The following is a 27774-nucleotide window of genomic DNA, read 5'->3' as shown; positions in this document are numbered from 1 at the left end:
TCACTGGTCACATGTAAGCCCTAGATAAATGATCCACATTCCAGACGTATGCATCTATTGTATGTCCACATGACCAGATTGTAGTGATTTTAAAAAGACAATGGGGGAGATTTATAAAAGCCTGTGCAAAGGAAAAGTTGCCCAGTTGCCCATAGCAACCAATCAGATTGCTTCTTTCATTTTGCAGAGGCCTTGTTAAAAATGAAAGTATCTGATTGGTTGCTATGGGCAACTGGACAACTTTTCCTTTGCACAGGTTTTTATAAATCTCCCCCATAACTTAACTGCAGACAAGTGGACTTCCTATATCCAGACAATTAAAAAGTAAAGCAAATTTAGGTCTGTATTATAAGAAAATGGTGATATGGCCTAAATGGCATGTAAGACAATTGAATTTCTTAATTTAAAGATGTTTATGATATCATAAGAAGGACTATTGCAGACTCCAAATTACAAATGACATAATGAATTTGTCTTTCTTCCCCTTCTTCTCTTCTACCAAGAACATTTCTACTGAACAAAAAAAAAAAAGGTTGCCAAACCAAGTATGGATCCTTTGTGACAGACACATGGTCTGTGAGGGATATTCATCAAAACCTGTCCCAAGGAAAAGTTGCTCAGTTGCCCCTAGCAACCAATCAGATCACTTCTTTCATTTTTCAGGCCTTTTCAAAAATGAAAGAAGCGATCTGATTGGTTGCTATGGGCAACTCAGCAACTTTTCCTCTGTACAAGTTTTGATAAATGTCCCCCTGTTATTTTGGGCTCTGACTGAGGCCATAACTATAGGGTGTGAATGCACTTAGGCCCAGAAGCTTGATGGGGCCCATTAGATCTCTTCTGTATAAGGATATCATTGCTATAAATTAAGGATTATAGTTGGGGGTCCTGTTATATATTTTGCCTTGGGCCCCGCATCTTTAAAGGGGTACTCCGGTGCTTAGACATCTTATCCCCTATGCAAAGGAAAGGGGATAAGATGCCTGATCACAGGAGTCCCGCAGCTGGGGACGCCCGTGATCTTGCACGCGGCACCCCGTTTGTAATCAGTCCCCGGAGCGTGTTCGCTCCGGGTCTGATTACCGGAGACCACAGGGCCGACGATAAGGGGGATATGGATAAGATGTCTAAGCACTGGAGAACCCCTTTTAGTTCCACCTCTGGGTCTGACTGGCACATAGCTTGTCTGGTATGATTGCCTAATAAGTCTTGTGTAGTGTATTATTGGCAGTAATTATATTTGGGGAAAACACCAAAAAACACAGATTGGACATTATTGGGGAAAATAAAACAATAAAAAAAATAAGATGGAATAATTTAACTGCACTGGATTTTAACTCTAGATCAGTAGAAGGAAACATTTGTTAAAAAAAAAATGATAGTGGGTAGTATTGTGAATTGGGCTCTGTTCAGACATAACTTTTTCCCTTCCATTGGAAGTATTTACCTATGTTCACCTCCACACATGACACTTTACAAGATTACACTGAATTATGTCACCCATTGACTCCCATGGTATTAAAAAATAAATAAAAAATAAAAATAAAAAAAAGGAAAAAAAACTATGCTGAATGACATATGCTTATTTTATTGTATCCTTTTGGATACAAAATGCATTCAACTTTTTTTTCTATACAGTTAACAAAAACATATGCCAACACATGCCAGCCCAGCATTTGGCATCGGTGGGTCTTTGGGGCCTTAGTGATATGTTTACCGTATGCATAGGGAGCTTTTATAGGGCATATGCCATATGTAATGAAAAATTAGGTCTGAACAGTGGTTAACAATGTCTCCTGTTGGAGCTTAGAATTTGAAGCCATGTTGTACATTTTTAAAGGACATGAATATGTCTATATATCTGCTCACTGACCTACTCTGGGATCAGCCGGGTCCAGCAGATGTCTATTTGATGAAATGGACACTAAACTATCTACATGACTTGCATACTACATTTATCATGATGGACCTTTACTTTTTCATAGGTGTAGTTTGAGACGTTGTTTAGGGCTGGTAACTATTTTATATACGACGACGCACGGGGACGTTCATGCGCATGAAGGAGGGAGGCTGCGCATGAACGTCCCTGTGCGTCGTCGTCAAGGCAACGTCACTAGTCTGGGGCCTGGCCCGGAACGGTGAAAAAGGACAGCCCAGAACGACTAACCCTCCCCACCGGACGGTCCCTGCAGCATAGATGGCCCGGACCAGCTCACCCTTCCTTCCCACCGAGGGGAGGTGAGTAGAAAACTAAAGGGGGGTCTGCCTGATGACGAAGGCCGCAGTGGTCTTCAACCTGCGGACCTCCAGAGATTTCAAAACAACAACTCCCAGCATGCCCGGACAGCCGATGGCTGTCCGGGCATGCTGGGAGTTGTAGTTTTGCAACATCTGGAGGTCGGCAGGTTGAAGACCACTGAGAAGGGATTGACAGGCGGAGAGTTCACTCGAGTATAAGCCGAGGGGGGCGTTTTCAGCACGAAAAAATCATGCTGAAAAACTCGGCTTATACTCGAGTATATACGGTAAAAGGAAACTCTGTAGGCTTATTGTCCTCTCCTCTCATTTCTGGTTCCTTAAATGAACACAATGGCAGGTAGGGTACCTGTATTCTGTGTACTGATGACACAACAGGGGAACAAAAGCTTACAATCTCCATTCCCTTACAAAGACCCTGATAAAGCTTCGGTTTTCCTTCCATGGTCATTTGTTTTGGTTGTCATTTCCATAACAGGAGGGATTGTTGTGCTTCTGGGTTCTCTTCTAATGCATGACTGGAATTCTACCAACCAGGTAAGACTGACCTCATAGCCCAGCAGGACTTATCAGTTGTAAGTGCATTAAAATAACACTTAGCAATGAATGTCAAAAGCTTCACAATGTTACCTAGAGACATTCAATGAGTAAGGAATCCTGTTGTGTCTCAGGCCAGATGGTAAGTCCCATACATCAGTAACTGGTATTTATTGAGTGTAGGATGTGAAGTGTTGCTATTATTACAGCTATAGTGGGTCTTTGTGTGTTATTTTTGTTTTGTATTTAACATGTTACATAAGACATGCTACATAGACGTACAGTGACCATCAAATGTTGAAGGCAGCATCAACATACGATGCTTTTGTATGTCGGGGCCATCGCATAAACGGCTATCCGTCAGCCCAGACTGCTTCAGCTGTCACCGGATAGCCGTTTACGGTGTCCCGTGTTGTCCACTGACGATCACTTACCTGTCCTCGGGGCTCCGGCTCGTCCTCTTCGGGATCCCCTGCTTCGTCAGCGCTCTCCATCGTCATCATCACGTCGCTGCGCACGCCATCCCGTCATCCAATAGGAGCAGCGTGTGTAGCGATGTGATGGCGGCGACGGAGAGCGAGGATGCCGGGGAAGCAGAGGCCTTGCCGGAGCGTCGGGGACACCCCGGGGACGCGGCGACAGCTATGGAAGACGACATCCAGGGCAGCGGTGACAGTCCGGAGCGACGGGGACACGTGAGTATAACTTCCAATACCAGCGGTCTTCAACCTGCGGACCTCCAGATTTTGCAAAACTACAACTCCCAGCATGCCCGGACAGCCGTTCGCTGTCCGGGCATGCTGGGTGTTGTAGTTTTGCAACATCTGAAGGTCCGCAGGTTGTAGACCACTGTCCTATACTTTACATTGCACGGATCCCTCAACATACGATATTTTCAACAAATGATGGTCCATTTTGAACAGATTACCATCGTATGTTGAGGGACCACTGTATGCCCAGCTGCATTATATAAGGCATTGAAAATTGGCGATATCCAAAGGATTGGGGATAAGATGTCTGATCGCGAGGGTCCCGCCACTGGGGACCCCAACGATCTCGGCTGCAGCACCCCAGACATCTGATGCATGGAGCAAACTTCGCTCCATGCCGGATAACTGGCGATGCTGGGTGGAGGCTCGTGACATCACAACCACGCCCCCTCCCATAGACTTGCATTAAGGGGGCGGGGCCATGACGTCACGAACGGGCGTGGCAGTGACGTCACGAGCCTCCAGCGCTTCACCCGGCACTCTAAACGAACGCCAGATGCAGCGGGGAGATCGCGGGGGTCCAGCCGCTGGATAAGGGATAAGATGTCTAGGTGTGGAGTACCCCTTTAAATAGATTGTCTAATAAAAACAGCCCCATCCATGAGCCCTGTTAGGAGCTCTATGTCATATAGTGTGCTACCAAATTTGAAACCCGCTCTATGCACCAAAGAATAGGAATATAATGAAAAACCTGGCCAAGTGCAGTTTTTTCCCAACAATATATATGGATCTCATAGAGGGGGGGTACCCTATTTGGAAACCCCCTTTATGAGCCAAAGTGGATGGGGGCCATGTAAAGCCTGTTCATAATAATAACAGCTGATTGTCAGGGTTACAGACACAAGAGTCGCAATAAGCCAACTTCCATGTCTTTATATGTAAATGTCCAGAATTATTAAGACAGCCTTCTATTGTTTATCATTTGTATTTTATTACTGTGTTTCTCCCCCTATAATTCCGTTTAATGGCTAACCCCAATTTAGGTATGTGTTATCCCCATGGGGAAAAATATGTAACAGAATGGATAGGCACACTACAGAAGCGAGCTATCACTGTTATAATCATAGGGTCATCAGATAGTCCCCAACAGTACACAAACAGATGGCTCTGACTCAAGAGCTTGTTTGGCAAAATCACTTTCCACATCATTGACTGTCGTGCACCAAAGAGCAAAGCACTTCTAGCACGTGGCTGGGCATCTGAGCTCCCCGAGCCAGGCTGCTGTCTTCATTAGATTATTCCCTTTTATATAGACCGGTTGGGGTTGTCTGTTCAGAAAAGTTAGGTAGCATTTAATCTAAACAAGGTAGAAATACCTACATTACATATTCGTTCATGATATGGTAAAACCTATAAGATACCATAAACCAATAAGTTAGCAATGTTTTAAAAATTGGTTACGTAACATTCCTCCACTACAGTGGTATTAACACTATCATTACCATTAGTCACAGTGGCAAACCTGTAAGTGTCCTTTTTTTTGCACATTCTCTGTGGTTTCCATGTTGTCTATCAGCAAACCCCAGCTTTCAAGAACAGTCTATAGGCCGCAATCCAGTTAATGTTTGCTTATAGATCCTCTAGGCCACCGTAGAGAATGTGACATTTCACATGTACTTTTATATTGTTTATGAGGCTAAAGGTAACGAAACATATACTTGGATATCTGCTGCGAATATTCACTTTAGCTTTCTTGGTTGAACTTGATGAACATGTGTCTTTTTTTGTGTGGTGGCCCAGTACGGGAGGTGTTACCCCGTGCTCCTGCTGCCCCTTGCACCTGTTTCCCCCTTGTACATATGTTCTGCAGTGTATTGTATTATGGAATGTGTTGTATCTTTAAGAGTTATGTCATGTGATTGTTACCCAGGAGGCACCAGTGACAGGTGATCCCAAGAGTGACCTATCGGCTCCCTGCTAGTCTCCCCCATATGAGCCCTGGGTGGAGCTAGCTTTGTTTTTTTTTTTGTTTTTTTGGTGTTTTATTTTTTTTTAAGCTCTGCTCTTCTGCTAAGCTGAGGTCCAGTGCAGTCGCCTAGTGTGTGTGTCCAGAGTGTTGGAGACCTCAAAGTCAAGTCCTGCAGCCACCATCAATTCAAGTGAGCTAAAGTCACAGCTTTATGAGTCAAGTCAGTCCCCGTCATCTGTCAAGTCAGCGTGGTCTGCATTCAATTGTCCGGTCCTACTTCAAGTCCCAGCAAGCCCTTAATGTCTCTGTGTCACTTGTCACCTCCCTGGGCCCTGGCTGAACTGTATAGACTTTACCAACTGTCTACCCTCAATAAAGTTACCGTTGTCCGTAACTTGGCTTCGGAGTCTTTATTGCCTCTGTGCCTAGCCCAGGATCTAGCGGTATACCTTCAGGTGGTTATAGGCTAAACCACTCCCGGGCATCACGAATATGATGGGTTAATGCCATCTGCCCCTAGGGTAACAACATCTGCCCTCATCACACCCCGCTACCACATTTGTAACATGCCACAAATTTGGCTGTAGTTTTAGATGCAGATTATTCACTGATATGCATTAATTACATGTCTATTTGGAGCAAATTTACCTTGGGATACAGATTTCCATTGCATATTAATTTCATCATATGAACAGTGCCTATGGAAACATGGTTGTTGCTTTTTGCCTATAGAAGGGCTCATGTACATAGTCATTTTAAGACTAAATAAATCCTTGGGTTTGTATGGAGCCACAGTACAGCACCCATAGATGACTATGCGGTCCTACTCTCCCTCCATACACCTTTGATTTCATGCAGATGTTTTTACTTTCAGAACCAATGGAAAAAAGATGGCATGCTACATCTAATGTATTATGGATTTATTTATATGCAGCACATGGAAATGAAGGTATACATAGGAAGGGGAATTTGTGTACCAGCGGTTCAAAAGCAGAGATTTGGAGTAGGGATCGACCGATTATCGGTATGGCCGATATTATCGGCCGATAATCACGATTTTGGGCATTATCGGTATCGGCAATTATCTTGCCGATAAGCCGATAATGCCCCGCCCCTCGCACCACCCCCACCGCACCGCGACCGCCACCCCCTCGACCCGCCTCACCGCACCGCCGACCCACCGCACCCCCCATCGTGATGCTAGGCGGTATACCGGTATGGATTTTTTCCCATACCGCTATACCGGTCGGGCCCCTCCCCCACCCTCCCAGTCAATAAAAAATTTTAATTTACCCGTAATGGGGGTGGTCCGGGCCATCCATCCATCGTTCCTGTAGCGTCCGAGGGCGTTCCGGGTGGAGGGTGGTCCGGTCCGGGCTGTCCTTCTTCTCCCACGGTCTTCTTCTCCACTCCGGGCAGGCTCCGGCCTAGTACGCTGCATAGACGCCGCTACGCCGTGATGCCAGGTGCGTCGCTGCTCACGGGCGTCACTGCGCAGCGGCGTCTATGCAGCGTACTAGGCCGGAGCCTTCCCGGAGTGGAGAAGATGACCGCCGGAGAAGAAGGACAGCCCGGACCGGACCACCCTCCACCCGGAACGCCCCCGGACGCTACAGGAACGATGGATGGATGGCCCGGACCACCCTGACAGGTAGGGGAGAGAAGTGGGTGGTGGCGGCGGCGGCCTATGGCCCCGCAAAAGCCACTGCAGATCATTGATTTAAAGCGCCTGCTTTAAATCAATGATCTGCAGCGGTGTCGCAGGGGGTTAAATAGCCGATAACTTATACCGGAATATCGGTATAAGTTATCGGCTATCGGCCCTAACCTGCACCGATTATCGGTATCGGCCCTAAAAAAACGATATCGGTCGATCCCTAATTTGGAGCTATGGGCAATATTGTTATTAGTTATAAATAACCCAAAAAGGAGGAAAACACACAATAGTCATCATTTATAAAAATGTTTGCTTAAAAAAATAGCACTGCCAATGACATTGCAGAATTATGTCATACGTCTTTATTGTAGAATTTCATATAACGATTTTGAATTGTGAAACAAAACAACCTGAGAGGTTGACTTTTATTAACTCTTCTGCAAAGCATCATTACATAAAGTATTTGGAGCTTTATTTAGTCATTCCCCTGAGTCACTTACAGCAGCCATTTGGTCAATGACTAATTGATCAGTGTAAAGTTCTATGTTCCAGTCACTGACTGAATGGCATGAAAAATAGCTACAAGAGGCTTGGCTGCCCTCAATCCATCCCAATTAAAAAGTTAATATGCATTATAAAGTGCTCCAAGTAAAGTTCTCTTCTAAAGTCTATGCCAAGATGAGACATTGTATTGTACATTTAAAAGGACAGAGATTTTTAAGGGAAAACATGAATTTATTCTTTATTAAAAAGTAATCAATACATGTTGATTCAATTTTAGAACTGCTGTGTATATATATATATATATATATATATATATATATATATATATACACACACATACACACACGATGGGGGACATGTATCATTATTTGTGTATGGTAGAAGCATTTTACCCCTTTTCCCGAATTCTAAATTATGTGCAGAAGCGCTAAATTTATCAATCAAGTGCAATGAGCTTCATAAATTGCGGGTAAATATAGTAATCTCCTCAATCCACTCTTTGGAAAATAGAATCGATGATTTAGAGCATCTTGCTACGTTAAGTCCAAGATGGCTTATATTTGCGCAAAAAATACAGCTCTTGCGGCAAAATTTTTGGTGTAAAGGAAAAGTACGCAGTTAATAAATCCATGTGTACTATAGATGTCACTCCAAGGTACCCCAATTCAGCCACATCTGGAGGACATGCTCTACCAAAACGTGCGCAAAAAAATGCGCAAAAAAAGGGCTTGCACAAAATTTTGCGCAAAAAAATACACACAAAACAGGGGTAACATCTTTGATACATGTCCCCCCTTGAAGCTATCTGATAGTGGAGTATAAAATGTTCTATTCCCTGGCTGGACATGTAAAGGGGTACTCCGGTGGAATTTTATTTTTTCAAATTAACTGGTTCCAGAAAGTTAAACAGATTTGTAAATGACTTCTATTTAAAAATCTTAATCCTTCCAGTATTTATCAGCTGCTATATGCTCCACAGGAAGTTATTTTCTTTTTGAATTTCTTTTCTGTCTGACCACAGTGCTCTCTGCTGACACCTCTGTCCATGTCAGGAACTGTCCAGAGTAGGAGCAGTTTGCTATGGGAATTTGCTTCTACTCTGGACAGTTCCTGACATGGACAAAGGTGTCAGCAGAGAGCACTGTGGTCAGACTTCCTCTGTAGTATACAGCAGCTGATAAGTCCTGGAAAGATTAAGATTTTGAAATAGAAGTAATTTACAAATCTGTTTAACTTTCTGGCACCAGTTGATTTAAAAAAAAATGTTTTCCACTGGAGTACCCCTTTAAAAAATGTTTTTTGTATCTATATATATTTATATATCATTCATTCTATAGTTTCTGGTGCGCTGATTCCACTTCTCCCCAATTCCTGTAATATAAGGATTTTACTACTTGGTTCAGTGTCTGGTTCAGTGTTCAAAAACTGCTTGGTTTTGGGGGATGTGAGTCTGATTCACTTGGTCTCAGCCTAATTTTTACACCCTCCTGGGCCACATTAGCACCTTCTTAGCCTCATATCCCCACCCCCTCCGCCCCACACACACACAGAGCCAAATTCACACCCCCTCAGCACAGGAGCGGACTTACCAGCCGGTCCGTTCGGACGTGGTTCAAGGGCTCTCCCAGATAAAGGGCCCGCCACCGCTGTAACTGAGGATCCAGGACACTCGTTCCGGATCCCCAGGCAGACAGCGCTGCTTTCTGCTGTATGCGTGGCTCACGCACATACAGCAAAAAGCTTCCACAATGTGTGAGCTGCATCTGCGGCCTAGGCAGAGAGGAGACATGACCTCTGCCCCCGCTGCGCAGTGCAGGTGTAAGACTCACCGCAGACGGCAGGTACCCAGGGAGTAGTAGATCCGTAATACCACGGTAGTCTGGAACAGGTGATGTAGTGGATCCACTGGACCTGTGTGGCAGATGACGCGGGCCGTGCCAGTGAGCGGAGTCAAAGGTGCCGCTGGTTTTCACCAGAGCCCGCCGCAAGGTGGGTTGGACTTGCTTTGGCAGACAACACCCAGGTCGCTACCCCTGGCACGACTTGACCACACAGGTGGCTGAGGAGAAGCGTGGTACCAAAGGAATAGGCAGGTTGTAAAGACATTTTTTTAAGAGGACCTGTGGTAATGTCTAGAAACGCTATGTAGTGGTGTGTATTTATAGATAAGGGGGGGCTGTTTGTCAATCTGGTCCCCCAATGTTCCAGAGTTATGGGGTGTTTTATTTCCAACTGACACATTCCTGAATCCTTCAGATAGGCGTCCATAATTATCATACGCTGGGGGTATGGGTGGGCTTATCGGGATCTGGGTGGGAATAATGTTCATATATGCAGTATGCACTCCCAACACTTCCTTCTGACATAGTCAGTGTCGTGAGATTCTGCAGACCACATCAGAAGGAAGCGATGGGAGCGCGTACTGCATGGATGTAAATTATTCACACCCCTGATCCCAATAAGCCCACCCATACCTCCCGCACATCATAATTTTGAATGCCCATCTGTAGGATCCAGGAATCTGTCAGATGGAAACAAAACACCCCATAACTCCTAAACTGGGGGGAGCAGAACAACAAACCGTAAAAAGTTATGTGATCAGCCCCCCCCCCCCCCCCCCCACAAAGAATCTATACATACCACTACATTGCGATTTTAGAAATTATCACAGGTCCCCTTTAAACAGTTTCGCAAATCTCTGCCGTAGTTCTATCGTATATTTTAAGTAAATGTGTTCTACAAAGAATTCGCGAAAATGTAACCTTGAATCTGAGTTACTTCTTTTCAAGTCTTCGTCATTTAGGCAATACCCAGGGAGTTCTTGTGGAGAAGACGTTCAAGATAATATTATACAGTGTAAATTGTATCAATAAAGATAGAGAGGGAGGTTAGAGGGTGGAATATCGATGAATAATACATGACTGGCAGCTCCAGACCACATTCAAGTCAAGGTTAATAAACCTTCTCCCAAAGGGCAAAGTCATTGACAAAAAAAAAAGCGTAAACTGCTATGTGGTGAGAAGAGAGCTCCGACAGACGGTCAAGGTCAGGGATGGATCGTACACCAACGCCTCTTGTTATAAGTGGTAGCAACTGGGATGAGTCATTTCATGTTCTTACGGGCGTCATTTATCCTTGGAAAATCGAGAAATTTCAACTCTTTAAGATCTGACATTATGCCAGTAATCTCAGTTAGGATAGAATAGAACCGTGGTCTATAAATTGTAGACTTTTAGCTGTTACAAAACCACAACTCGCAGCATGCCCGGACAGCCGTTGGCTGTCCGGGCATGCTGAGATTTGTGGTTTTGCAACATTATAGGGGTATTCCAGGAAAAAACTTTTTTTTTATATCAACTGGCTCCAGAAAGTTAAACAGATTTGTAAATTACTTCTATTAAAAAATCTTAATCCTTTCAATAATTATCAGCTGCTGAAGTTGAGTTGTTGTTTCCTGTCTGGCAACAATGCTCTCTGCTGACATCTCTGCTTGTCTCGGGAACGGCACAGAGTAGAAGAGGTTTGCTATGGGGATTTGCTTCTAAACTGGGCAGTTCCCGAGACACGTGTCATCAGAGAGCACTTAGACAGAAAAGAACAACTCAACTTCAGCAGCTCAAAAGTACTGAAAGGATTTAAGGGGTACTCCGCCCCTAGACATCTTATCCCCTATCCAAAGGATAGGGGATAAGATGTCAGATTGCCGCGGTCCCGCTGCCGGGGACCCCGAGGATCAAGTTCGCTCTGTGCGTAATGACGGGCGATACAGAGGACGGAACAGCGTGACGTCATGGCTCCGCCCCTCGTGACATCACAGCCTGTCCCCTTAATGCAAGTCTATGGCAGGAGGCGTGACGACCGCCACGCCCCCTCCCATACACTTGTATTGAAAGGGACGGGCTGTGACGTCAAGAGGGGCAGAGTCGTGACGTAACGAAGCTCCGGCCCCTGTATTGCCCGTTATTACGCACAGAGCGAACTCGCTCTGTGCTGTAATGACAGCGGGCTGCCGCAGCGGCGATCCCCGGGGTCCCCAACAGCGGCACCGCGGCGATCTGACATCTTATCATATAAGATGTCTAGGGGCGTAGTACCCCTTTAAGCTTTTTTAATAGAAGTAATTTACGAATCTGTTTAACTTTCTGGAGCCAGTTGATATATAAAAAAAAATGTTTTGTTCCTGGAATACCCCTTTAAGAGGTCCGCAGTTTGGAGACCACTGGAATAGAAGATATAGGAAATTAATGGTGTGGACATGAGCTTGAGTGACAAATTTTCCACAATTAAAGTTTTGTTTAATGTTTTCTATGGTACATACATATATTTTTAAGATATTAAGGATTTACATTAATTTGCTCATTTCCGTGCAGACATTCCACCGACAGCGGAGCACTGGCAGAACATGTCGGCACCAGGACTGCTTGGAAATGTGACATCAATGCATTTCCTTGTGGAATCGGCAGAAAGAATAGACTTGACTTTTCTTTCTGCGGACGCCGGAATTAGAACATCTGATGCAGAAATTCTGCCATGTGCACATTGCAGCAGAATCCCATTGAGATTAATGGGACTCTGCTGCAGTGGAATGTCCGTGTGGATTTCTTCTTCGGAATTCAGCACAGAATTTCCGTTGTATGAACATAGCCCAAGAGCTGCATGAAGTTATATGGGTGGTGGAGCCTCGCAATCCCACAGGAGGGTTCATGACTATGTGGACAGGCGTAAACAAAATACTTGAATTGGATATACAGTATAAGCTTAGGTACAGTCTTTACCAGTGTTTCCCAAGCACAGTCCTCAAGTACCCCCCCCAACAGATCATGTTTTTTAGGATTTCCTTATTTTTTTTAAAGGTGGCATAATTGTGGTGATGCCTGATGCACTGATCAGAATTAGTGTTGGGCGCGAATATTCCCATTTTGAATTTTTATCGCGAATATGGCAAATTTGCCAATATTGCGACTATATTCACTAAATATTCGAAATTAAGAATATTCACTTTTTTGTGCACATGAGCAGATTAGCATATGTGAATATTTGCATATTCCTTCTTTTCACTTGTGGGCCAATTAGAATGATGCAAATACACTTGTCAGAGGTTATCAACAACATCCCTTGCAACCAATAGTAAAGTTGCCCACCCCCTCACTGTTTTCTTCCTTGAATACGCGAATATGCAAATATTCACATATGCGAATATAACGAATACGCGAAATTTGCAAATATAGGACGAATATTCATCTATATATTCCCAAAATATCGCAAATTCAAATATGGGCAATGCTGCTCATCACTAACCAGAATTACATCACCTGTGATAGACTAAGAAAACTCTGAAAGCATCACATGCTGGGGATACTTGAGGACTGCATTTGGGAAACACTGGTTTATACTATTATATCTTAGGGGGCATTGTGTCACAAGTGGGTGTTAGGGAGCTTTGTCTTTGACAACTTGCCTGTCGAAATATTAATATCACTGACTGACACTGCACCAATCGTAGTAACACGTTATTATGAAGTATGTTAAAACTCATTATTTCAATGGTCACTGCAGTTTTAAACAACTTCCCACCTTAAAAATAGCTACACCAAAAAATAGCTACACCAAAAACTACTCTAAACATAATAAAATTTCCCCCTATAGTCCCCTGCAAATCTAGTGCAGCAGTATCCTATTCTTCCTTCAAGTGTCATTTATAGTACTACTAGCTGAGTACCCGGGGTTGCCCGGTTTTTCCTTCCTCGCCCTTGTTGGGGAGGAAAATCAACAAAGGAGGAAGCTTTTGACTTCATATCCTGTCCTCAGATATTGTTGTCATATCCCAACCTCATATCCCGTCCTCATACCCCAACCTCCTATCCCGACCTCCTATCCGGTGCTCCTATCCCGTCCTCCTATCCCGACCTCCTATCCTGTCCTCCTATCCCGTCCTCCTTTCTCGTTCTCCTATCCCGACCTCCTATCCCATCCTCCTATCCCCTGCTCGTTTCTCGTCCTCATATTTCGACCTCCTATCCCGTCCTCCTATATTGACCTCCTATCCCGACCTCCTATCTCAACCTCCTATCCCATCCTCCTATCCAGTCCTCCTATCCTGTCCTCATATCCCGACCTCCTATCTCATCCTCCTATCCTGTCCTCCTATCCTGTCCTCCTATCCCGTCCTACTTTCCCGTCCTCCTTTCCCGTCCACCTATCCCAACCTCCTATCCCGTCCTCCTATTCCATCCTCCTTTCTCGTCCTCATATCCCGACCTCCTATCCTGACCTCCTATCCCATCCTCCTATTCCTTCCTCCTATCCTGTCCTCCTATCCTGTCCTCCTATCCCGTCCTCCTATCCCGTCCTCCTATGCCAACCTCCTATCCCGTCCTCCTTTCTCATCATCATATCCCGTCCTCCTATTTCGACCTCCTATCTCAACCTCCTATCCCGACCATCCCGTCCTCCTATCTCGACCTCCCATTGTGTCCTCATATCCTGACCTGTAATATGTGTACCAGGTATTGAAATATCTCCAGCCGTACGGAAGTTATGTCGGAACATACATTTCCCATTGATTTGCATGGGACGTTAAACAAAAACCCCGACCCTCACAAATGGTGGTAGTTAAGGGTTAAATTAACTATCCTATATTTTAAGTGGACATATAAGTAACATGTGACCAAGTATTATCAAAATATCTCCATCCGTTTGGAAGTTATGCAGTAACATATATTTCTCATAGACTTGTATGGAACTTTAAACATAAGCCCCGCCCCTGGCAAATGTGGGTGAATAAGGGTTAAATCACCTATCCTATGTTTGTTGTTGACATATAAGTAACATGTGTGCCAAGTTTCATGTTAATATCTTTAGCAGTTTGGAAGTTTTTGTGGAACATACATACATACATACATACACACACACACACACACGTTGAGTTTTATATATATAGATGTAAATCATACCCCAGCACAATGCAGCCTGTTCAGTCCAGTGCACTTTCACCAGCATATATCATGACATAGCAGTAAGGACTAGGTGCTGGGATGTGATTGGCCAGACAACTAAGGGAAAGGAAGTCCATGTGTAGTACTACTGGCAAACAGCCTAACTCTGGTCCTGCCACCTATAATGAGAAATAGCTGTCAGGAGTGAGAACACTAAAATCACCTTGATAAATAACAAAACCATGCAGGTTTTTAAAAATCTTTTAATATCATAGGAAAACTTTAAGGCACAAATATCTGAAGGCTACTATCAAATGTGAAAAAAATTGCAAACTGCCATTTCTTTACCACATTTATAAAAAGATCATATACTATTTAACTAATTATTCTTTTAATTATCTAATTTAATAGCATATAAAATGTAAAAAAATGCATGAAAAGTGACGTTTCCACAATTTTTCATAAGAGTGCACTTCCTATCACTCCGATTTTTCAGGAAAATATATTTTCTGATCCCTATCTGTTTTCCATGTATTTTGCTATGTTTTTAATGCTTAAAGGGGTGCTCCAGTGAAAAACTTTTTATTTTAATCAACTGGTGCCAGAAAGTTAAACAGATTTGTAAATTACTTCTATTAAAAAATCTTAATCCTTCCCGTACTTATTAGCTGCTGAATACTACAGCGGAAATTATTTTCTTTTTGAAACACAGAGCTCTCTGCTGACATCACGAGCACAGTGATCTCTGCTGACATCTCTGTCCATTTTAGGAACTGTCCAGAACAGCATATGTTTGCTATGGGGATTTCCTTTTACGCTGGCAGTTCCTAAAATGGACAGAGATGTCAGCAGAGAGCACTGTGCTCATGATGTCAGCAGACAGCTCTGTGTTTCAAACGGAAAACAATTTCCACTGTAGTATTCTGCAGCTAATAAGTACAGGAAGGATTAAGATTTTTTAATAGAAGTAATTTACAAATCTGTTCAACTTTCTTGCACCAGTTGATTTAAAAAAAAAATTAAAAGTTTTTCACCGGAGTACCCCTTTTTTTTTTAAATGAACTGATGCCAGAAAGTTAAACAGATTTGTAAATTACTTCTATTAAAAAATCCTTATTCTTCCAGTACTTTTTAGCAGCTGTATGCTACAGAAGAAATTCTTTTCTTTTTGAATGTCTTTTTTTGTCTTGTCTACAGTGCTCTCTGCTGACACCTCTGTCCATGTCAGGAACTGTCAAGAGCAGCATAGGTTTTATATGGGGATTTTCTCCTGCTCTGGACAGTTCCTGATACGGGCATCAGGTGCCAGCAGAGAGCATTGTGGACAAGACAAAAAAGAACTTCAAAAAGAAAATAATTTCCTCTGTAGCATACAGCTGCTAAAAAGTACTGGAAGGGTAAAGATTTTTTAATAGAAGTAATTTACAAATCTGTTTAACTTTCTGGCACCAGTTGATTTAAAAAAAAAAATGTTTTCCACCGGAGTACCCCTTTAAGAGAAAATGGTATAATTGCCTCTGTTATAAGGGCAGACAGTTGCATTCAGTGGAATAAGCTGGACTCCATTGGTCAAAATGTATAATCTCTTAGCCATAAAGAAGTAGTCAGCCAATGATTCTAGTCCTGCCTTTCTCATGTGGTTCAGTTGTCCCTAGGACTCAGCATTCAGTCATTAACAATGGGGATGGGGTGCAAGTGTACAGGGTCACATGCTGAACATATTTTATGTAAAAAGTGTTCCCCTATGTGCAGAGGCACCTAAGCTATAGAACAAGAGCTTCTGCGCATATAAGGCCTATACCTAAACAATATACCCTGGATGTACTCGTCCTTAGCTCAGCTACTACTCACCGCCTTTAAAAGCTTTTCGATTGACAAATATGATTTATATGCTGTAGAGAGTTGCACCCCATACCGATTATATCCTGCTTATAAAACACTATTGTCTTAAAAAAAAACTTTTGTAATGACTACTAATAGTAATTCCATCATAATGATATACAGCACATGTGTACAAAGATATATAAATATTTATCTAAGACGCACTAAGCATCACATTCCCAGAGGAAATAACTTGTTTCACAAAATCAAAACACAGGATAAAAAATGGCCGATATCCAACCAGCACAGAACATATGGATGCGCATAAATCACTTTGACTCAGTAAACAGTCTCTTTAAAGATTTCCACTGATCAGTCTCTTTGACTTTAGTGGCAGAGAAGGATTAGCAGGGTCAGAGGCTTGTGTGCACGGCTGATCACAGGCAAGAGGCGGCACTTCTAAGACTGTTGGGTATATATAGAAATAAGGCACTAGAAAGCTGCGACAAACACAGATTTGCACAGTCAACAAGTCAATATGACTCCCATCTGATTGCTGATACCTGCTGTAAGACAAGTGTTAGTCTCTACTAGTAAATCTGCACATCTGTTGCAATGGAAGAGCAGACAGACTTTAGCTCTAACTGATATCTATCAGACATTTATGACATATCCTGTGGATATATATGTGGTGTCCTGGTACCGTATTACATACAGTACCTTGGTAGGGGTCCCCAAAGTCAGAGTTCCTAGGAACCGTGGGGTCCTCAGGTCTAGTCTTCCCCTAGTCACCCCTTAAATAATTAATATATTACTCAGGTAAATGTAAATAAATGTATATAAAAAGTGTACTTACTGTGTTGCTGTCACTGAATGAGGTAGGACCTCCGCAGGGCCGGCCTTGGGTGTTCAGGCGCCCTGTGCGAGCTAACCTTGTGGCCCCCCCCCCCCCCCCAATTGCCCCACAAACATACACAAAGAGGAAAAAAATCTTTGTAACAAATATTTTTTTAAAATATTTAATCATTCCCCTGCCCCCTTAATCAGTCCCATGTCCCCCTTAATCAGTTGCAGTATAGTTCCCCCACGTTAAGTGCAGTATAGTTTCCCCACATTAGGTGCAGTATAGTTCTCCACATTAGGTGCAGTATAGTTCCCCCAGATTAGGTGCAGTATAGCTCCCTACATTAGGTGCAGTATAGTTACCCCCCATTTGGTGCAGTTTAGCTCCCTACATTAGGTGCAGTATAGTTCCCCACATTAGGTGCAGTATAGCTCCCCACATTAGGTGCAGTATAGTTCCCCACATTAGGTGCAGTATAGTTCCCCACATTAGGTGCAGTATAGTTCCCCACATTAGGTGCAGTATAGTTCCCCACATTAGGTGCAGTATAGCTCCCCACATTAGGTGCAGTATAGTTCCCCCACATTAGGTGCAGTATAGTTTCCCCACATTAGGTGCAGTACAGAAAATCTTCAGTAAAGTTTACACAAGTTTTCAGCGAAGCTCTGGTTGTGGACAATACTTTATTCTGCAAACACTTATCGTCCTTGGGAAGGGTGGAGATAGGCCAAGTCATACAGCATTTAACCCTCACCCTGGCGTCACGACTGACAAGGGTTAATAGCACCCTTTATAACCTGCACAGCAACATCCCGATCACCATTCACACCCACAAGCCACCACATATATACATATATATATATATATATATATATATATATATATATAGTATAAATATCTAAGATGTTAATAACCCTCTTAAAGGGATCTGTGAGGGGTACTCCGCTGCTCAGCATTTGGAACAAACTTTTCTGAACGCTGGAGCCGATGCCAGGAGCTAGTGATGTCATAGCCCCGCCCCCTCATGACGCACGCACCGACCCCTCAATGCAAGTCTATCGCCCCCTCCCATAGACTTGCATTGAGGGGACGGGGTGTGACATCATGAGCAGGGCCGGCGTTAGGGTGGGGCAAACCAGGCAATTGCCAAGGGCCCCCATCCCCCAGGGGGCCCCCTGCCGGCTGCTCAGCATAGGCGTGCGCACGGGGTGCCCAGGGGGATCTGCGGCCTCCACTGAGCAGCCCGCAGGGGGCCCCCATAACATTCTGGACATCCCTGTGTCCCGAAACATTTTACCTTTCTGCGGCGGCCCCCGCGTTAACTTTAAAAACGCAGGGGCCGCCGGGAGGTAGCACACGCAGGGACATCACTGACGTCCCGTGCGTGCACCTATAGCAACCGAGGAGCGGAGCATGGAGGAGGACGCGCGCCGGCCAGCATGGTAAGTCACCAGCACCTGCTGGCAGCACGTCATCTTCGGTGTTCCGACCACCACTCCTCCGGTCCCGGAACCTACTGCTATGGTCTATAGGCCATAGCAGTAGATCGGGACCCCGGAACGGTGGTCGGAATACTGAAGTGGGGAGGTACACAGACTTACAGCCTCCAGCCATACACTGTATATGGCTGAAGGCTGTATGTCTGTGGGGGAACTATACTGCACCTAATGTGGGGAACTATACTGCCCCTAATGTGGGGAGCTAATAGCTCCCCACATTAGGGGCGGTATAGTTCCCCACATTAGGTGCAGTAAATTCTCCACATTGGGTGCAGAATAGCTCCGAGCTATACTGCACCTAATGTGGAGAACTATACTGCACCTAATGTTGGGGAACTATACTGCACCAATTGTGGGGGAACTGTACTGCACCTAATGTGGGGGACTACACTGCACCTAATGTGGGGAACTATACTGCACCTAATGTGGGGAACTATACTGCACCTAATGTGGGGGGAACTGTACTACACCTAATGTGGGGGAACTGTACTGCACCTAATGTGGGGGAACTGTACTGCACCTAATGTGGGGGAACTGTAATGCACCATAATCGGGGAACTGTACTTCACCTAATGTGGGAGGAACTGTACTGCACCTAATGTGGGAGGAACTGTACTACACCTAATGTGGGGGAACTGTACTGCCAATCTAATGTGGGGGAACTGTACTGCCAACCTAATGTGGGGGAACTATACTGCCAACCTAATGTGGGGGAACTATACAAAAAAAAAATAGTACTATTCTGATTCCTTTAACTCTTTTATTTTTCTGTATATGGGGATGTATGAGGGTTATTTATTGCGCTTTGATTTGTAGTTTTTATCGGTACCATTTTTGTTTTGAAGGGACTTTTCATTTGCTTTTTAGATATTTTTTATGGTATTTGAAGTGACCAAAAATGTGCAAATCTGGTAAGTGCACTATTACGACTTTTGGGGCTTCTCTTTTGATTTTGCCTAGGGCCACGCTAAGCCTAAAACCGACCCTGACTGCACCTAATGTGGGGGGGAACTATACTGCACCTAATGTGGGGGAACTATACTGCACCTAATGTGGGGGAACTATACTGCACCTAATGTGGGGAGCAATACTGCACCTAATGTGGGGGAACTATACTGTACCTAATGTGGGGGAACTATACTGCACCTAATGTGGGGGAACTATACTGCACCTAATGTGGGGAGCTATACTTCACCTCATTTGGGGGAACTATACTGTACCTAATGTGGGGGAACTATACTGCACCTAATGTGGGGGAACTATACTGCACCTAATGTGGGGGAACTATACTGCACCTAATGTGGGGGAACTGTACTGCACCTAATCTGGGGGAACTATACTGTACCTAATGTGGGGAGCTATAATGCACCTAATGTGGGGAGCTATACTGCACCTAATGTGGAGTAACTATACTGCACCTAATGTGGGGAACTGTACTGCACCTAATGTGGGTGAACTATACTGCACCTAATGTGGGGGAACTATACTGCACCTAATGTGGGGAAACTGTACTGCCAACCTAATGTGCGGGGATGTATACTGCACCTAATGTGGGGGAACTATACTGCACCTAATGTGGGGGAACTATACTGCACCTAATGTGGGGGAACTATACTGCACCTAATGTGGGGAGCTATACTGCACCTCATGTGGGGGAACTATACTGCACCTAATGTGGGGAGCTATACTGCACCTCATGTGGGGGAACTATACTGCACCTAATATGGGGGAACTATACTGCACCTAATGTGGGGGAACTATACTGCACCTAATGTGGGGGAACTATACTGCACCTAATGTGGGGGAACTGTACTGCACCTAATGTGGGGGAACTGTACTGCACCTAATGTGGGGGAACTATACTGTACCTAATGTGGGGACCTATAATGCACCTAAAGGGGGGAGCTATACTGCACCTAATGTGGGGTAACTATACTGCACCTAATGTGGGGAACTGTACTGCACCTAAAGTGGGTGAACTATACTGCAACTAATGTGGGGAACTGTACTGTACCTAATGTGGGGGAACTATACTGCACCTAATGTGGGGGAACTATACTGCACCTAATGTGGGGAGCTATACTGCACCTCATTTGGGGGAACTATACTGTACCTAATGTGGGGGAACTATACTGCACCTAATGTGGGGGAACTATACTGCACCTAATGTGGGGGAACTATACTGCACCTAATGTGGGGGAACTGTACTGCACCTAATGTGGGGGAACTATACTGTACCTAATGTGGGGAGCTATAATGCACCTAATGTGGGGAGCTATACTGCACCTAATGTGGAGTAACTATACTGCACCTAATGTGGGGAACTGTACTGCACCTAATGTGGGTGAACTATACTGCACCTAATGTGGGGGAACTATACTGCACCTAATGTGGGGAAACTGTACTGCCAACCTAATGTGCGGGGATGTATACTGCACCTAATGTGGGGGAACTATACTGCACCTAATGTGGGGGAACTATACTGCACCTAATGTGGGGGAACTATACTGCACCTAATGTGGGGAGCTATACTGCACCTCATGTGGGGGAACTATACTGCACCTAATGTGGGGAGCTATACTGCACCTCATGTGGGGGAACTATACTGCACCTAATATGGGGGAACTATACTGCACCTAATGTGGGGGAACTATACTGCACCTAATGTGGGGGAACTATACTGCACCTAATGTGGGGGAACTGTGCTGCACCTAATGCGGGGGAACTGTACTGCACCTAATGTGGGTGAACTATACTGTACCTAATGTGGGGAGCTATAATGCACCTAAAGGGGGGAGCTATACTGCACCTAATGTGGGGTAACTATACTGCACCTAATGTGGGGAACTGTACTGCACCTAAAGTGGGTGAACTATACTGCACCTAATGTGGGGGAACTATACTGCACCTAATGTGGGGAAACTGTACTGCCAACCTAATGTGCGGGGATGTATACTGCACCTAATGTGGGGGAACTATACTGCACCTAATGTGGGGGAACTATACTGCACCTAATGTGGGGGAACTATACTGCACCTAATGTGGGGAGCTATACTGCACCTCATGTGGGGGAACTATACTGCACCTAATGTGGGGAGCTATACTGCACCTCATGTGGGGGAACTATACTGCACCTAATATGGGGGAACTATACTGCACCTAATGTGGGGGAACTATACTGCACCTAATGTGGGGGAACTATACTGCACCTAATGTGGGGGAACTGTGCTGCACCTAATGTGGGGGAACTGTACTGCACCTAATGTGGGGGAACTATACTGTACCTAATGTGGGGAGCTATAATGCACCTAAAGGGGGGAGCTATACTGCACCTAATGTGGGGTAACTATACTGCACCTAATGTGGGGAACTGTACTGCACCTAAAGTGGGTGAACTATACTGCAACTAATGTGGGGAACTGTACTGCACCTAATGTGGGGGAACTATACTGCACCTAATGTGGGGGAACTGTACAGCACCTAATGTGGGGGAACTGTACAGCACCTAATGTGGGGGAACTGTACTGCACCTAATGTGGGGGAACTATACTGCACCTAATATGGGGGAACTATACTGCACCTAATGTGGGGGAACTATACTGCACCTAATGTGGGGGAACTGTACTGCACCTAATGTGTGGGGAACTATACTGCACCTAATGTGGAGGAACTATACTGCACCTAATGTGGGGAAACTGTACTGCACCTAAAGTGGGGTAACTATACTGCACCTAATGTGGGGAACTGTACTGCACCTAATGTGTGGGGAACTATACTGCACCTAATGTGGGGTAACTATGCTGCACCTAATGTGGGGAACTGTACTGAACCTAAAGTGGGTGAACTGTACTGCACCTAATGTGGGGGAACTGTACTGCACCTAATGTGGGGGAACTGTACAGCACCTAATGTGGGGGAACTATACTGCACCTAATGTGGGGAACTGTACTGCACCTAAAGTGGGTGAACTATACTGCAACTAATGTGGGGAACTGTACTGCACCTAATGTGGGGGAACTATACTGCACCTAATGTGGGGGAACTGTACTGCACCTAATGTGGGGGAACTGTACAGCACCTAATGTGGGGGAACTGTACAGCACCTAATGTGGGGGAACTGTACTGCACCTAATGTGGGGGAACTGTACTGCACCTAATGTGGGGGAACTGTACTGCACCTAATGTGGGGGAACTGTACAGCACCTAATGTGGGGGAACTATACTGCACCTAATGTGGGGGAACTATACTGCACCTAATGTGGGGGAACTATACTGCACCTAATGTGGGGGAACTGTACTGCACCTAATGTGTGGGGAACTATACTGCACCTTATATGGGGGAACTATACTGCACCTAATGTGGGGAAACTGTACCTCCAACCTAATGTGCGGGGATGTATACTGCACCTAATGTGGGGGGAAGTTTAGTTGTTCTTTTCTGTCTGACCACAGTGCTCTCTGCTGACACCTCTGTCTGCTTGTTGTGATGTGGTCTCTTTCCTCAGTTGCTCAAAGACCAGAAGAGCCACTGTTGTTTATTCACTCTTTTTTTTTTTTGTCCTTTCCGATGTGGACAAAATTAAGTCCTTGTGCGCCAAAAAAAACCAATGTGAGACAAAATAGTAAATAACGGAAAACAGACAAAAAAAACCTACACTCTTAGTAAATGAGGCCCATTATTTTAATTGGTAGTGGTAATGCTTTGTTTTTTTCGTCTGGTATATAATATGTAGTAAGCTACACTGTGCTATACAATAGTGAGACCAGAGACCCCGTATAGAATTATGGTGATAGAAAATAGATTAAGACCGAGGGGTCTGTGTGAACTTTTGTTGATAACATGTGAACACAGTCTTAGACCAAATGTGAGCTAGTTATGTGGCACAATATTACTTTGACATAATTTTACATGACTAATACCATTTACATTGTGCCTAAGACTGTGTTCACACGTTGTGGTATTACAACTAATTAGTGCATTTGTTTTTGCTGCAAATAGCTGAAGTCGCAGTAAAATTTGGTGTTTTACTGCAATTTTGCTAAATACATAAATCACTTCGGGCATTTGGGGCACAAACACATGCACTTATTAGTCGCGGTATGGCAACGTGTGAACACAGCCTTAGACCAAATGTGTACTTATTATGCGGCACAATATTGCTACGGCATCATGTTACCAAACTAACACCAAGTAGAAGTCCTTTGTGATTTAACTGTGGAAAAATATATATATTTTTTTTTTTATCAACTGGTGCCAGAAATTAAACAGAGTTGTAAATTACTTCTATTAAAAAATCTTAATCCTTCCAGTACTTATCAGCTTCTGTAATGATCCACAGGAAGTTCTTTTCTTTTTGAATTTCCTTTCTGCCTGACTACAGTGCTCTCTGCTGACACCTCTGTCCATGTCAGGAACTGTCCAGAGCAGGATAGGTTTTCTATGGGGATTTGCTCCTACTCTGGACAGTTCCTAAAATGGACAGAGGTGTCGGCAGAGAGCACTTTGGTCAGGCAGAAAGGAAATTCAAAAAGAAAAGAACTTCCTGTGGATCATAACCACAGCTAATAAGTACTAGAATTATGAAGATTTTTTTAATAGAAGTAATTTACAAATCTGTTTAACTTTCTGGCACCAGTTGATTTAAATAAAAAATGTTTTCCAGTGGAGTACCCCTTTAAATCAACTGGTGTCAAAAAGTTAAACAGATTTGTAAATGACTTCTATTGAAAAATCTTAATCCTTCCAGTACCAATCAGCTGCTGTATACTGCAGAGAAAGTTCTTTTTTCTTCTTTTCTGTCTGACCACAGTGCTCTCTGCTGACACCTCTGTCCAAGTCAGGAACTGTACAGAGCAGGATAGGTTTGCTATGGGGATTTGGTCCTGCTCTGGACAGTTCCTGACAGGTGTCAGCAGAGAGCACTCTGGTCAGAGAGAAAGGAAACTCAAAAAGAAAAGAACTTCCTCTCTAGCATACAGCAGCTGATAAGTACTGGCAGGATTACGATTTTTAAATAGAAGTCATTTACAAATCTGTTTAACTTTCTGGCACCAGTTGATTAAAAAAAATGGTTTTCCACTAGAGTACCCCTTTAAAGGATGAAATAAAAATAAATTAAGCTAAAAAATAAAATAAAAATAAGCTACCTAATTGTCTTGACAGTTTTTTTGTTTGTTTTTCTTCTCTTTTGCTGAATCAGCGATCTCTTTTTTTGGTGGTGCAGATTGATACAATAACCTACTGTGCATTCAGACGTGCACATCTGGACTGTAAATGGCCGGCCTGATGCACAGCTTGGCATTCTCTTTACTTGAAAACTACATCCTGTGCTATTATCAATGAGCTATTCCTTTGCGTGAAATTGGTGGGAGGGCGAAGGGAGTGTGCCTCCACACGTGTTGTGCTGAGTAAATCCCTATTAAGATGTAAAGTGTGCGGAGGACTAGTAATTGTGTCTGCATGTGCCCCAGGCTTTGTTCCCGGCTCTATGGCATCATGATTATGTGGGCTTCTAACAGCAATGTAGGCTGGCCCATAAAAGGGAATGGGTCCTAAAAGCTTTTATTGGGGGTTGTACTGTAGTCAATCTTTCCCTTTTCTCTACCTCCCAGTCTTTACAGCCATAGTGCTCGTGGACATAGAGACAGCTGCTTAGATCAGCAGTTAGGTTAGTGAAATGCATTTCGCTTCTTTAGCACCTTGAGTTTTATGGTAAGTACTGTATATAGCAAAGATGGACACCTACCCTGTTGTGTCCTGTAATATTCTTCTGTTGTATGACTCACTAAGTTATAAGGGAGATCTATCAAAATCTGTGCAGAGGAAAAGTTGACCAGTTGCCCATAGCAACCAATCGGATCCCCTTTTTAATAAAAAAAAATAGATAAAAAAAGGCCTCTGAAAAATAAATGAAGCAATCGGATTGGTTGCTATGGGCAGCTGGTCTATTATTTCTCTGAACAGGTTTTGATAAATCTCCATCACAGACTTTTGACACGTTTCGATATATGTGGGACTGGTCTTAGGTGGGCCTGTCTATGCCAGTGTTTCCCAACCAGGGCGCCTCTAGCTGTTGCAAAACTACAACTCCCCGGGCATACTGGGAGTTGTAGTTTTGCAACAGCTGGAGGCACCTTGGTTGGGAAACACTGGTCTATGCATACACAAATACTTTGTTAGGGCTTGTTCACATGGACGGATCCGCAGCGTGTATGGTGTCCCAGTACCGTATTGCATACCGTACCTAGTGTGGTGGTCCCTAAAGTCAGAGTAACTACGCTCAGATAGGGTCCTCCAGGTGAGACAGCCCCTATTCGCCTCACCTCTACTCTAATTCTATACTTTTAATACATGTACATATTTAGTAATAATGTATATTTCATATAATGTATAGTACTTACCTTGTTTAGCGTCGCAGGACCTTCGGTCATGTGACCATGTTAATATCCTCTATGGTATGTTGGAGGACCTTTGGAGGTCCTTGGGTCACATGTTACCCATAATCCTTTGTAATGGTGATTGACACAAGTATTGGACCAATTAGCACTAGTCAAGCCCCTGCCCATATAAGGGAGCTGTAGCCAATTATCGCTCTCTTGGGTTGCTGCTCTCGTGGATGCCGGACTAGCAGGACAGATCTGCGCAACTCGCAAAGACACGCTAGGCCTGAAAACCTACCGGCCTCAGCGGAACTAAACCGTGAGTTCTAAACTACTCCCCGCTAAATCTAGCGTGACTACTGGACCGCAACTAAATCCCCTAAATCCAGTGGAACAGCGCATATTATCCTAAAGACTCTAAATTGCTAAAGTCCCAACCTTTGTCAATCTCCAAAGAAAGCTTGCATGTATAGCAACTGTTCCGGTTATGAAGCTTGCATAAAATCTTCAGTAAAAGTTACAACTGTTTCAGCAAACTCTTCGGTTGTGGACATTCTATTATTCTCTTCCTCCCTATCGCTCTTGGGAAGGGTGGCGGTAGGACAAGCATTACAGAGGAGCCCTCACCCTGGCGTCACAAATAGCAAGGGTTAACAAGCACCATTTAGTCACCCCACAGCTACACTCCCCATACCCTACTCCCCCAGGCTATCACGTGGGTTTTACGCTGCGGATCTGCCAACGATGGCCCCTACAGTGTTGCCTCTATCTGTGCCTGCTCACAGCGGCTATCCGCCGCTACAAGCAGACACACCGGGATGTGCGAGTCACTGCGCGCGATGTTTGCGAGTATACTGTGCATGTGCTCGGCGACTCGCACATTGTAGCGTGCTTGCTCGTAGCGGTAGATTGCCGCTACGAGCAGGCACAGATGGAGGCAGCAATGTAGGTTTCATCATCAGTGGATCCACAACAATAAAAATACGCTTCAGATCCGTCTGTGTGAACGAGCCCTTAGGGTAGATCCAATCTTCAGCTTACTTTTTTTTTTTTAATCTAGTATTCCCCATAAGACTATGTTCACACAGCAGAATGTCCATCCAAAAAACATGGGCGCCGGCCAGACCAAGCAGGCACTAGGTCTGCTCGGAAATTCTCCAACGGCAATTCACTTCCGAACGGATTCTGCCAAAAGAATGAACATTTTCATTCTTTGACGGACACAGGAAGCGTAATTTCCATGGCGGAAACATCTGCCGTGGAAATTCCGCCATGTGCACAGTGCAGCAGATTCCCATAAAAACAATGGGACTCTACGAGAAGAAAATAGGACTGAATTTTTCTGCCGCTCAGAAATTCCATCATGTGAACATGGCTTTATAGGATTGCCTTTTCGTGCTCAGTGCAGTTTGCACTCAAAGATATTTAAGTAAATTTTACGGTGGAAAACTTTTTTTTTTTTAAATCAACTGGTGGCAGAAAGTTAAACAGATTTGTAAATTACTTCTATTAAAAAAAATCTTAATCCTTCCAGTACTTATTAGCTGCTGAATACTACAGAGGAAATTCTTTTCTTTTTGGAGCATAGAGCTCTCTGCTGACATCTCTGTCCATTTTAGGAACTGTCCAGAGTAGGAGAAAATCCCCAAAGCAAATATATGC

The 27774-nt window shown here is 44.2% G+C and overlaps 1 protein-coding gene across 2 annotated transcripts in view; it reads right to left on the bottom strand.

Annotated features, from left to right (window-relative positions):
• The window catches only part of SLCO5A1 (solute carrier organic anion transporter family member 5A1), a 264961-nt gene extending 239409 nt beyond the window's left edge, over window positions 1–25552 (bottom strand). The window contains exon 1 of one of the 2 annotated variants that reach the window (XM_056522114.1): window positions 25479–25552. The gene's annotated coding sequence lies outside the window, so the exon portion shown is untranslated. Of the gene's footprint in view, window positions 1–2605; window positions 2622–25478 lie in introns of those variants that run through there. The other variant, XM_056522115.1, reaches the window with a different exon arrangement.
• Window positions 25553–27774: the final 2222 nt, after the last annotated feature.

Source organism: Hyla sarda, chromosome 5 (genome assembly GCF_029499605.1).
Source record: "Hyla sarda isolate aHylSar1 chromosome 5, aHylSar1.hap1, whole genome shotgun sequence".
In the NCBI taxonomy this organism is placed as follows: Eukaryota; Metazoa; Chordata; class Amphibia; order Anura; family Hylidae; genus Hyla; species Hyla sarda.
The sequence above is the reverse complement of the archived record's forward strand: the minus strand, read 5'-3'. Positions and strand labels throughout refer to the sequence as shown.